General features: G+C 32.7%; 4 long non-coding RNA genes across 4 annotated transcripts; all 4 read left to right on the forward strand.

Moving 5' to 3' along the window:
- Positions 1–1,032: 1,032 nt before the first annotated feature.
- Positions 1,033–13,500, forward strand: LOC123709817. Its single transcript, XR_006753763.1, has 7 exons — positions 1,033–1,098; positions 1,422–1,487; positions 1,668–1,780; positions 2,287–2,430; positions 2,758–2,874; positions 5,278–5,403; positions 13,390–13,500. It is a non-coding gene; the product is annotated as an uncharacterized LOC123709817 (long non-coding RNA).
- LOC123716282 lies at positions 3,192–4,432 on the forward strand. The gene is made up of 3 exons (XR_006754551.1): positions 3,192–3,278; positions 3,620–3,713; positions 4,076–4,432. It is a non-coding gene; the product is annotated as an uncharacterized LOC123716282 (long non-coding RNA).
- On the forward strand, positions 7,138–8,274 carry LOC123709818. Its single transcript, XR_006753764.1, has 3 exons — positions 7,138–7,232; positions 7,739–7,882; positions 8,210–8,274. It is a non-coding gene; the product is annotated as an uncharacterized LOC123709818 (long non-coding RNA).
- Positions 9,291–10,108, forward strand: LOC123709823. The gene is made up of 3 exons (XR_006753765.1): positions 9,291–9,484; positions 9,805–9,870; positions 10,051–10,108. It is a non-coding gene; the product is annotated as an uncharacterized LOC123709823 (long non-coding RNA).

Consider the following 13,500-nt stretch of genomic DNA (forward strand, 5'->3'; position numbering starts at 1 on the left):
TATTTATTTGTAGAAACATGTCTCTGCTTTCTATGGAGATCGCAACTGTACAAGCCCTGTTGAAGCTTCAAGGATCGAAAATCCCTTTTCCGCCCAGTGGTATGTAAAGTTGATGTTCTATATAACGTATATATTTATAAACATTTATTATTATTAAAGCTTTATTAATTAATCCATACAACAAGTGGTTAGTTTACATTCCTTAATATTCGTATTAGTGGTAGTATAAGTTTTAAAAAATTTAAGTTACAATTCTTTTTTGTATTGGCCATGTTAGGGTAAAAGCCTCCTCCATAACTTCATAATCATTTATTACAATAATTGTAATAAGAAAACAACATTAGAAATAGTATATACAATCTGAAATTCCCATTTAAAATAAATGTATTCCTATTCTGTTTGAGAAGGCAAGCATTTATATTCACGACGGTTTGTAAAATTATATGCAGAAACATTTTGTTTGTGCACGCCTCTGCTTGTCGGGATTATCAATTGTTTAAAACAATGCAATTTTACCCACATTCTACCTACACTCGGTAAATATGCTTTCGTAAGCAGCTACGTTTGTATAGTTATATCATTGCCTAGTAAAAGTAGTAGAATCTAATACAAACATTTATAATACGTTATTACGTGTACTTTATCCTTATTGCAGAAATGGATATAGCGGAAGTATTGGCCGCTGAAGCGTTATTGAATCTTAGGGCGTCCAACAATTTTTCAGAGAATTGTGAGTACAGCATCTTTTCGTTTCTTTATATCTATAGCCGACTACAATGTACGATGTTATTTGTGGTTAGTTTTTATTTATATTAAGAATTTTCAGCTGATGGCCACATCATTGACGAGCAATCTATCAACATACCCAATGATATGGACGTAATAACAGATGGTGAATCTGACTCGTCATCACATCGGACTCCCCTGATTGAGATTCAAAATGTCAGTACATCAGTTAAAACTGAGATGCCAAATATGGAAAGCAATGAGGAGCTTGAAATGTCGACTGGGCCTTCTACTGTAGTTGCATCCAAAGGACGACGTTCTACTACGGAGAGACGCACGACGAAACGGAGAAGATCTCGCACAAGCACCCCAGTAAATATCTTATACTAGCTTTGTTTGGTAGATTTATGTGTAGCCATTATACCAATATTGATTTTATACTTTCTGGGTTTCAAGAAATACAAGCAACCAACTCATTTATTGCTTTGTATATATAGTACTTAAAATTGGGATTTAACAGTATAATTTATTTATTTATTTTTATTTATTTACACTTCGTTACACTACAATATTAAAAAAATTGAACATTATTAAATCAAAAGGAGGGCAACTGGCGGCCTTATCGCTTACGAGCGATCTCTTCCAGGCAACCACTGGATGATGTATGATATATTATAAAAATCTCTTTTCAACAGGAATCAAACAGACGCTGCGGCCGTTCGACTAATCCACAATCAAATAATAGGTGTGGAAATAATATGGTAAGTAACTATTTTTCTATTGCGTCTTGAATATGCTAAATATATATTGTTTTAGTTTTTTTAAATTAGCTTTATTTTTTAATGAATTAAAGTCAATGTATGTTTATTCACCCAGATGCATAAAATGACAAATCCAATTATTTTAAGTTCCATTTATCTATGTTCAATGTATCGTTATAGGTTCGATTAGGAGAGGGATATGCCATGGTCCCTAAGGATGTCCTAGCGAATATTAAGTGGGAATCATATAAAAACGCAACAAGAAAACTACTAACAGCTGTTTTTCCTCGCGAGTGAGTACTTTTTAGCTCTTACGTAAGGTAATTATAAGACAAGCCTGGTTTTTTTTCGCATTTCTAATATTATTATGATTATATAATAATAATAATAATCAATGGCGCTACAACCTTTTTAGGTCTGGGCCTCAGATTTCTGTATGTGTTTCATGATCATTTGTTAATTGAATAGACAAGTAGGTGATCAGCCTTCTGTGCCTGACACACGCCGTCGACTTTTTGTGTCTAAGGCAAGCCGGTTTCCTCACGATGTTTTCCTTCACCGTTCGGGCTAATGTTAAATGTGCACATAGAAAGAAAATCCATTGGTCGAACCTGCGACCTCTAACAGTAAGTAACAGTGATCTAAATACCTATATAGTTATGATTATATAGGTAGGTATTAAAAAAGCGATTTGGAAAGGGTCGAATTTTAAAAAGAACTAATCCTATCGTCTGTGGTATATTAAGAGATAAGTTTTTTTAATAATTTTCCTATAGGTAACCGTTGCTTTTTATTCCAGAGTTCTGGCAACGCACTCTATGTCAGGGAAACCATCTCCAGCATTTCCCAACAAACCAGCAAAGGCGAAGTTGGACCCAAATGTCATTAGCGATATTATTAAAACCGTTATGGCCAAATGTGGCGTAGCGGAAAATATAGTGAGGTAAATATTTCAATCATGGAAGCGCAATTGTTATCATCTCTAATATGTGTAATAGTATAGCAGACACTCGCTTAGTTATTTGTAACTGACTTTTAATAGCCAAAACGTTTTAAATAAGAAGTGTATTTCATTTACTTTACAATCGTTAGATTCTTTGTTGATAATTTATTTATTATAGTAAGTAAAATAATTTATCTATTTTCTCTATTAAAACACAAAGTAACATTATCAGGCATCAATACTTTTCTTTATATTATTGTCGCCGTCAATATTAACATGCAAATATTTGCATTTAATTAATGTGTAATATTAAATCTATCCATTTAGGATGACCATAACCACTAAATGCGCTGACGAGAGTAAGATGATGCGATACCGGAAGAGATAAAGAGTTGATGTTGAAATTTTAAACACAACTCTAAACAACAATAATTTCTTAACGAGGTAACGATGTGTTTTGATATTTTGGGAAATTTCAATACAGACAGTATCCGAACAAATAGAAGTTTTCGAGTCAAGCACGATTTTCGAGATGACTTTAATAAACCCGTGCTACTCGTCTCTGTACTTTGCGAGCAAACAAAATCTGTGCTGAGAGAACTTTGAAGTATTTACTAACGTGGCTAATAAATCGACAGCCCGGTCAAAAACAGTTTAATGTTAACCAACATTAAAAATAAGCTAAGAAATAGTTGACTGTAAAATTTTATGATTTTTTTATTATTCTGTTGAATAGAGATTTATTACAAACTATTATTTGTAGAAACATGCCTCTGCTAAGTATGGAAATCTTATTCGTACAAGCCATATACAGCAACAGGGATCGAAAATCCCCTTTCCACCTAAAGGTATGTAAAGTCGATGTTATTGTTATGCTATTCAATTAAAGTACACTTATATATGAACATTTTTTAAATCATTCTTTTGTTAAGAATATACAGTCCCATGCTCACATTTGAAATATACATATTTCCAAATGTCTGAGAAGGTGCGATACAATTTTGGGTACGCTATGGCAGGCCCCTCTAAGGCCAGGTTTAAAACAAAATTATAAAATTTTATCCAAATGTACACTTGGCAAATAATTTGTATTGAGGCATTCGTATGCTTCAATGTTATAACAATTATATCCACATGGCATAGTAAAAGTAGTAGAAGAGATTTTCAGTGTACTTTATCCTTTTTACAGAAATGGTTATCGCGGAAAAATGGATCAATATTGGGTCCTGAACCGTTTGGAAACTGAGAAACGGACAATCAATGTCCTTCGTTTCGCTTCCTTTGTAAGTACTTTTTCGTTTCTTAATTTCTTTAGCCTAAATTGAACGTTGTACAATATTAGTATCTTGAATTTAAATTATATTACGAATTTCTTAAGCCCTAAGCAAAAAAAACCCAAAAAATAAACATCTTCACTTTCAATTGTTCTCAATCGAAAGATATCTGGATATAGGTCAACTATGCTATCAGAAATATCTTATGGGATAAATTAGGTTTCTCAAAGGTTCGAAGAACAGGTTGCAACATTCGTAAATACTGTGATCATATTTTATGGCATGGCAAAGCCTGATCCCTAAGCCCTGGTATAGGCTACATAAAAAAAGGTTTTAGTTTGGTATTACAAGAAATAAAATCAACTTTTCAGATGTGGCAGAGAGAGTGGTGCTCCTTCAGCGCCAATTTGTTTATTAAATTAGGAATATAAGTATAGAAGAGGAAGGACAGTAACAAAACTGCACCATTGAGCAGACTTTATATTAAGAATAAGGGAAGTCGTAGATGGATGCCAACTAATCACGTGTTATTGTTCACGTGCTTAGCTAATTCTGAGAGACGCTCCAGAAAGCATTATTGTTAAGGATTGTTCACTAATAAAACTTAAAAATATAAAAAGTTAATAACGTATTTCTTGAAGTAAACTATTGTTACCGTAAAATAAAAGCTAGTGAAACAACTCTAAGGAAGTGCGAAAATTTACGGAAGGAATCGGAAAGCTAATTAACAATAGATAATTTTTAAACATGTAAACTATTAATAAAGATATAAGGATCGAGCCAAGTAAACAATTTAAAAAAACAAACAATGCAATAAGAAAGGAGTATTATGATCCACAGAAGAGAAATTCTAACGTAGAACTTAACGACATATGGAAGGACGAAGAAAGGATGCTATTCAATAAAAATTGACATAAAAAGGAATTTTCATGATCAATTACAGTCAACTTATTACTTAGTATATATGTATAAGCTCTTTAATTTTTTTATCACATAATGACAAACAATCGGTGTCAGGATAAGAGAACACCTTTACACATTAGAACAGGTTATTGCCAAATATGTGGAGATCAGCAACGCATACCACACTGTAAGCCCCGTATTAATCTGGGAAGCTAAGAAACAAAGCAAAACTCGCAAAATACATGAAGTTACTTCAGAAAATATACGTGAAATTCACTAGCAGAATTGAATGAGAAACCCGAGGAGCAGAGTTTAAAATAAGAAGAGGCGTCAGGCAGGGAGATCCTCAAATTTCTCCAAACTTCATGTTAATGTGAAATATTAAATCTATCCTTTTAGGATGACCATAACAACTTAATGCCCCGATGAAACTAAGATGATGCGATACCGGCAGAGACAAAGAGAAGAAGATGATGAAGAGTAAATTTTATACACAACTCTAAACAACAATAATTTCTTAACGAGGTAACGATATGTTTTGATATTTTGGGAAATTTCAATAGAGACAATTTCCGAACAAATAGAAGTTTTCGAGTCAAGCACGATTTTCGAGATGACTTTGCAAATATTTGCATTTAGTTAATGTGTAATATTAAATGTATCCTTTTAGGATGACCATAACAACTAAATGCGCTGACGAAACTAAGATGATGCGATACCGGCAGAGATAAAGAGATGATGTTGATGAAGAGTAAATTTTATACACAACTCTAAACAACAATAATTTCTTAACGAGGTAACGATGTGTTTTGATATTTTGGGAAATTTTAATAGAGACAATATCCGAACAAATAGAAGTTTTCGAGTCAAGCATAATTTTCGAGATGACTTTGCAAATATTTGCATTTAGTTAATGTGTAATTAAATTAAATCCCTTTTCCGCCCAGTGGTATGTAAAGTTGATGTTCTATATAACGTACATATTTATAAACATTTATTATTATTAAAGCTTTATTAATTAATCCATACAACAAGTGGTTAGTTTACATTCCTTAATATTAGTATTAGTGGTAGTATAAGTTTTAAAAAATTTAAGTTACAATTCTTTTTTGTATTGGCCATTTTAGGGTAAAAGCCTCCTCCATAACTTCATAAACATTTATTACAATAATTGTAATAAGAAAACAACATTAGAAATAGTATATACAATCTGAAATTCCCATTTAAAATAAATGTATTCCTATTCTGTTAGAGAAGGCAAACATTTATATTCACGACGGTTTGTAAAATTATATGCAGAAACATTTTGTTTGTGCACGCCTCTGCTTGTCGGGGTTATCAATTGTTTAAAACAATACAATTTTACCCACATTCTACCTACACTCGGTAAATATGCTTTCGTAAGCAGCTACGTTTGTATAGTTATATCATTGCCTAGTAAAAGTAGTAGAATCTAATACAAACATTTATAATACGTTATTACGTGTGCTGTATCCTTATTGCAGAAATGGATATAGCGGAAGTATTGGCCGCTGAAGCGTTATTGAATCTTAGGGCGTCCAACAATCCTTCAGAGAATTGTGAGTACAGCATCTTTTCGTTTCTTTATATCTATAGCCGACTACAATGTACGATGTTATTTGTGGTTAGTTTTTATTTATATTAAGAATTTTCAGCTGATGGCCACATCATTGAAGAGCAATCTATCAACATACCCAATGATATGGACGTAATAACAGATGGTGAATCTGACTCGTCATCACATCGGACTCCCCTGATTGAGATTCAAAAAGTCAGTACATCAGTTAAAACTGAGATGCCAAATATGGAAAGCAATGAGGAGCTTGAAATGTCGACTGGGCCTTCTACTGTAGTTGCATCGAAAGGACGACGTTCTACTACGGAGAGACGCACGACGAAACGGAGAAGATCTCGCACAAGCACCCCAGTAAATATCTTATACTACCTTTGTTTGGTAGATTTATGTGTAGCCATTATACCAATATTGATTTTATACTTTCTGGGTTTCAAGAAATACAAGCAACCAACTCATTTATTGCTTTGTATATATAGTACTTAAAATTGGGATTTAACAGTATAATTTATTTATTTTTATTTATTTACACTTCGTTACACTACAATATGAAAAAAATTGAACATTATTAAATCAAAAGGAGGGCAACTGGCGGCCTTATCGCTTACGAGCGATCTCTTCCAGGCAACCACTGGATGATGTATGATATATTATAAAATCTCTTTTCAACAGGAATCAAACAGACGCTGCGGCCATTCGACTAATCCACAATCAAATAATAGGTGTGGAAATAATATGGTAAGTAACTATTTTTCTATTGCGTCTTGAATATGCTAAATATATATTGTTTTAGTTTTTTTAAATTAGCTTTATTTTTTAATGAATTAAAGTCAATGTCTGTTAATTCACCCAGATGCATAAAATGACCAATCCAATTGTTTTAAGTTCCATTTATCTATGTTCAATGTATCGTTATAGCTTCGATTAGGAGAGGGATATGCCATGGTCCCTAAGGATGTCCTAGCGAATATTAAGTGGGAATCATATAAAAACGCAACAAGAAAACTACTAACAGCTGTTTTTCCTCGCGAGTGAGTACTTTTTAGCTATTACGTAAGGTAATTATAACACAAGCCTGGATTTTTTTCGCATTTCTAATATTATTATGATTATATAATAATAATAATAATCAATGGCGCTACAACCTTTTTAGGTCTGGGCCTCAGATTTCTGTATCTGTTTCATGATCATTTGTTAATTGAATAGACAAGTAGGTGATCAGCCTTCTGTGCCTGACACACGCCGTAGACTTTTTGTGTCTAAGGCAAGCCGGTTTCCTCACGATGTTTTCCTTCACCGTTCGGGTTAATGTTAAATGCGCACATAGAAAGAAAATCCATTGGTCGAACCTGCGACCTCTAACAGTAAGTAACAGTGATCTAAATACCTATATAGTTATGATTATATAGGTAGGTCTTAAAAAAGCGATTTGGAAAGGGTCGAATTTTAAAAAGAACTAATCCTATCGTCTGCGGTATATTAAGAGATAAGTTTTTTTAATAATTTTCCTATAGGTAACCGTTGCTTTTTATTCCAGAGTTCTGGCAACGCACTCTATGTCAGGGAAACCATCTCCAGCATTTCCCAACAAACCAGCAAAGGCGAAGTTGGACCCAAATGTCATTAGCGATATTATTAAAACCGTTATGGCCAAATGTGGCGTAGCGGAAAATATAGTGAGGTAAATATTTCAATCATGGAAGCGCAATTGTTATCATCTCTAATATGTGTAATAGTATAGCAGACACTCGCTTAGTTATTTGTAACTGACTTTTAATAGCCAAAACGTTTTAAATAAGAAGTGTATTTCATTTAGTTTACAATCGTTAGATTCTTTGTTGATAATTTATTTATTATAGTAAGTAAAATAATTTATCTATTTTCTCTATTAAAACACAAAGTAACATTATCAGGCATCAATACTTTTCTTTATATTATTGTCGCCGTCAATATTAACATGCAAATATTTGCATTTAATTAATGTGTAATATTAAATCTATCCTTTTAGGATGACCATAACCACTAAATGCGCTGACGAGAGTAAGATGATGCAATACCGGCAGAGATAAAGAGATGATGTTGATGAAGAGTAAATTTTATACACAACTCTAAACAACAATAATTTTCTTAACCAGGTAACGATGTGTTTGATATTTTGGGAAATTTCAATAGAGACAATATCCGAACAAATAGAAGTTTTCGAGTCAAGCACGATTTTCGAGATGACTTTGCAAATATTTGCATTTAGTTAATGTGTAATATTAAATCCCTTTTCCACCCAGTGGTATGTAAAGTTGATGTTCTATATAACGTACATATTTATAAACATTTATTATTATTAAAGCTTTATTAATTAATCCATACAACAAGTGGTTAGTTTACATTCCTTAATATTAGTATTAGTGGTAGTATAAGTTTTAAAAAATTTAAGTTACAATTCTTTTTTGTATTGGCCATTTTAGGGTAAAAGCCTCCTCCATAACTTCATAAACATTTATTACAATAATTGTAATAAGAAAACAACATTAGAAATAATATATACAATCTGAAATTCCCATTTAAAATAAATGTATTCCTATTCTGTTTGAGAAGGCAAACATTTATATTCACGACGGTTTGTAAAATTATATGCAGAAACATTTTATTTGTGCACGCCTCTGCTTGTCGGGGTTATCAATTGTTTAAAACAATACAATTTTACCCACATTCTACCTACACTCGGTAAATATGCTTTCGTAAGCAGCTACGTTTGTATAGTTATATCATTGCCTAGTAAAAGTAGTAGAATCTAATACAAACATTTATAATACGTTATTACGTGTACTTTATCCTTATTGCAGAAATGGATATAGCGGAAGTATTGGCCGCTGAAGCGTTATTGAATCTTAGGGCGTCCAACAATCCTTCAGAGAATTGTGAGTACAGCATCTTTTCGTTTCTTTATGTCTATAGCCGAATACAATGTACGATATTATTTGTGGTTAATTTTTATTTATATTAAGAATTTTCAGCTGATGGCCACATCATTGAAGAGCAATCTATCAACATACCCAATGATATGGACGTAATAACAGATGTTGAATCTGGCTCTTCATCACATCGGACTCCCCTGATTGAGATTCAAAATGTCAGTACATCAGTTAAAACTGAGATGCCAAATATGGAAAGCAATGAGGAGCTTAAAATGTCGACTGGGCCATCTACTGTAGTTGCATCGAAAGGACGACGTTCTACTATGGAGAGACGCACGACGAAACGGAGAAGATCTCGCACAAGCACCCCAGTAAATATCTTATACTAGCTTTGTTTGGTAGATTTATGTGTAGCCATTATACCAATATTGATTTTATACTTTCTGGGTTTCAAGAAATACAAGCAACCAACTCATTTATTGCTTTGTATATATAGTACTTAAAATTGGGATTTAACAGTATAATTTATTTATTTATTTTTATTTATTTACACTTCGTTACACTATAATATTAAAAATTGAACATTATTAAATCAAAAGGAGGGCAACTGGCGGCCTTATCGCTTACGAGCGATCTCTTCCAGGCAACCACTGGATGATGTATGATATATTATAAAATCTCTTTTCAACAGGAATCAAACAGACGCTGCGGCCGTTCGACTAATCCACAATCAAAGAATAGGTGTGGAAATAATATGGTAAGTAACTATTTTTCTATTGCGTCTTGAATATGCTAAATATATATTGTTTTAGTTTTTTTAAATTAGCTTTATTTTTTAATGAATTAAAGTCAATGTCTGTTAATTCACCCAGATGCATAAAATGACAAATCCAATTATTTTAAGTTCCATTTATCTATGTTCAATGTATCGTTATAGGTTCGATTAGGAGAGGGATATGCCATGGTCCCTAAGGATGTCCTAGCGAATATTAAGTGGTAATCATATAAAAACGCAACAAGAAAACTACTAACAGCTGTTTTTCCTCGCGAGTGAGTACTTTTTAGCTATTACGTAAGGTAATTATAACACAAGCCTGGATTTTTTTCGCATTTCTAATATTATTATGATTATATAATAATAATAATAATCAATGGCGCTACAACCTTTTTAGGTCTGGGCCTCAGATTTCTGTATCTGTTTCATGATCATTTGTTAATTGAATAGACAAGTAGGTGATCAGCTTTCTGTGCCTGACACACGCCGTCGACTTTTTGTGTCTAAGGCAAGCCGGTTTCCTCACGATGTTTTCCTTCACCGTTCGGGTTAATGTTAAATGCGCACATAGAAAGAAAATCCATTGGTCGAACCTGCGACCTCTAACAGTAAGTAACAGTGATCTAAATACCTATATAGTTATGATTATATAGGTAGGTCTTAAAAAAGCGATTTGGAAAGGGTCGAATTTTAAAAAGAACTAATCCTATCGTCTGTGGTATATTAAGGGATAAGTTTTTTTAATAATTTTCCTATAGGTAACCGTTGCTTTTTATTCCAGAGTTCTGGCAACGCACTCTATGTCAGGGAAACCATCTCCAGCATTTCCCAACAAACCAGCAAAGGCGAAGTTGGACCCAAATGTCATTAGCGATATTATTAAAACCGTTATGGCCAAATGTGGCGTAGCGGAAAATAAAGTAAGGTAAATATTTCAATCATGGAAGCGCAATTGTTATCATCTCTAATATGTGTAATAGTATAGCAGACACTCGCTTAGTTATTTGTAACTGACTTTTAATAGCCAAAACGTTTTAAATAAGAAGTGTATTTCATTTACTTTACAATCGTTAGATTCTTTGTTGATAATTTATTTATTATAGAAAGTAAAATAACTTATCTATTTTCTCTATTAAAACACAAAGTAACATTATCAGGCATCAATACTTTTCTTTATATTATTGTCGCCGTCAATATTAACATGCAAATATTTGCATTTAATTAATGTGTAATATTAAATCTATCCATTTAGGATGACCATAACCACTAAATGCGCTGACGAGAGTAAGATGATGCGATACCGGAAGAGATAAAGAGTTGATGTTGAAATTTTAAACACAACTCTAAACAACAATAATTTCTTAGCGAGGTAACGATGTGTTTTGATATTTTGGGAAATTTCAATAGAGACAATATCCGAACAAATAGAAGTTTTCGAGTCAAGCACGATTTTCGAGATGACTTTAATAAACCCGAGCTACTCGTCTCTGTACTTTGCGAGCAAACAAAATCTGTGCTGAGAGAACTTTGAAGTATTTACTAACGTGGCTAATAAATCGACAGCCCGGTCAAAAACAGTTTAATGTTAACCAACATTAAAAATAAGCTAAGAAATAGTTGACTGTAAAATTTTATGATTTTTTTATTATTCTGTTGAATAGAGATTTATTACAAACTATTATTTGTAGAAACATGCCTCTGCTAAGTATGGAAATCTTATTCGTACAAGCCATATACAGCAACAGGGATCGAAAATCCCCTTTCCACCTAAAGGTATGTAAAGTCGATGTTATTGTTATGCTATTCAATTAAAGTACACTTATATATGAACATTTTTTAAATCATTCTTTTGTTAAGAATATACAGTCCCATGCTCACATTTGAAATATACATATTTCCAAATGTCTGAGAAGGTGCGATACAATTTTGGGTACGCTATGGCAGGCCCCTCTAAGGCCAGGTTTAAAACAAAATTATAAAATTTTATCCAAATGTACACTTGGCAAATAATTTGTATTGAGGCATTCGTATGCTTCAATGTTATAACAATTATATCCACATGGCATAGTAAAAGTAGTAGAAGAGATTTTCAGTGTACTTTATCCTTTTTACAGAAATGGTTATCGCGGAAAAGTGGATCAATATTGGGTCCTGAACCGTTTGGAAACTGAGAAACGGACAATCAATGTCCTTCGTTTCGCTTCCTTTGTAAGTACTTTTTCGTTTCTTAATTTCTTTAGGATAAATTGAACGTTGTACAATATTAGTATCTTGAATTTAAATTATATTACGAATTTCTTAAGCCCTAAGCAAAAAAAACCCAAAAAATAAACATCTTCACTTTCAATTGTTCTCAATCGAAAGATATCTGGATATAGGTCAACTATGCTATCAGAAATATCTTATGGGATAAATTAGGTTTCTCAAAGGTTCGAAGAACAGGTTGCAACATTCGTAAATACTGTGATCATATTTTATGGCATGGCAAAGCCTGATCCCTAAGCCCTGGTATAGGCTACATAAAAAAAGGTTTTAGTTTGGTATTACAAGAAATAAAATCAACTTTTCAGATGTGGCAGAGAGAGTGGTGCTCCTTCAGCGCCAATTTGTTTATTAAATTAGGAATATAAGTATAGAAGAGGAAGGACAGTAACAAAACTGCACCATTGAGCAGACTTTATATTAAGAATAAGGGAAGTCGTAGATGGATGCCAACTAATCACGTATTATTGTTCACGTGCTTAGCTAATTCTAAGAGACGATCCAGAATGCATTATTGTTAAGGATTGTTCACTAATAAAACTTAAAAATATAAAAAGTTTATAACGTATTTCTTGAAGTAAACTATTGTTACCGTAAAATAAAAGCTAGTGAAACAACTCTAAGGAAGTGCGAAAATTTACGGAAGGAATCGGAAAGCTAATTAACAATAGATAATTTTTAAACATGTGAACTATTAATAAAGATATAAGGATCGAGCCAAGTAAACAATTTAAAAAAACAAACAATGCAATAAGAAAGGAGTATTATGATCCACAGAAGAGAAATTCTAACGTAGAACTTAACGACATATGGAAGGACGAAGAAAGGATGCTATTAAATAAAAATTGACATAAAAAGGAATTTTCATGATCAATTACAGTCAACTTATTACTTAGTATATATGTATAAGCTCTTAAATTTTTTTATCACATAATGACAAACAATCGGTGTCAGGATAAGAGAACACCTTTACACATTAGAACAGGTTATTGCCAAATATGTGGAGATCAGCAACGCATACCACACTGTAAGCCCCGTATTAATCTGGGAAGCTAAGAAACGAAGCAAAACTCGCAAAATACATTAAGTTACTTCAGAAAATATACGTGAAATTCACTAGCAGAATTGAATGAGAAACCCGAGGAGCAGAGTTTAAAATAAGAAGAGGCGTCAGGCAGGGAGATCCTCAAATTTCTCCAAACTTCATGTTAATGTGAAATATTAAATCTATCCTTTTAGGATGACCATAACAACTAAATGCGCTGACGAAACTAAGATGATGCGATACCGGCAGAGATAAAGAGATGATGTTGATGAAGAGTAAATTTTATACACAACTCTAAACAACAA

This window comes from Pieris brassicae, chromosome 1 (assembly GCF_905147105.1).
Source record: "Pieris brassicae chromosome 1, ilPieBrab1.1, whole genome shotgun sequence".
Lineage (NCBI taxonomy): Eukaryota > Metazoa > Arthropoda > Insecta > Lepidoptera > Pieridae > Pieris > Pieris brassicae.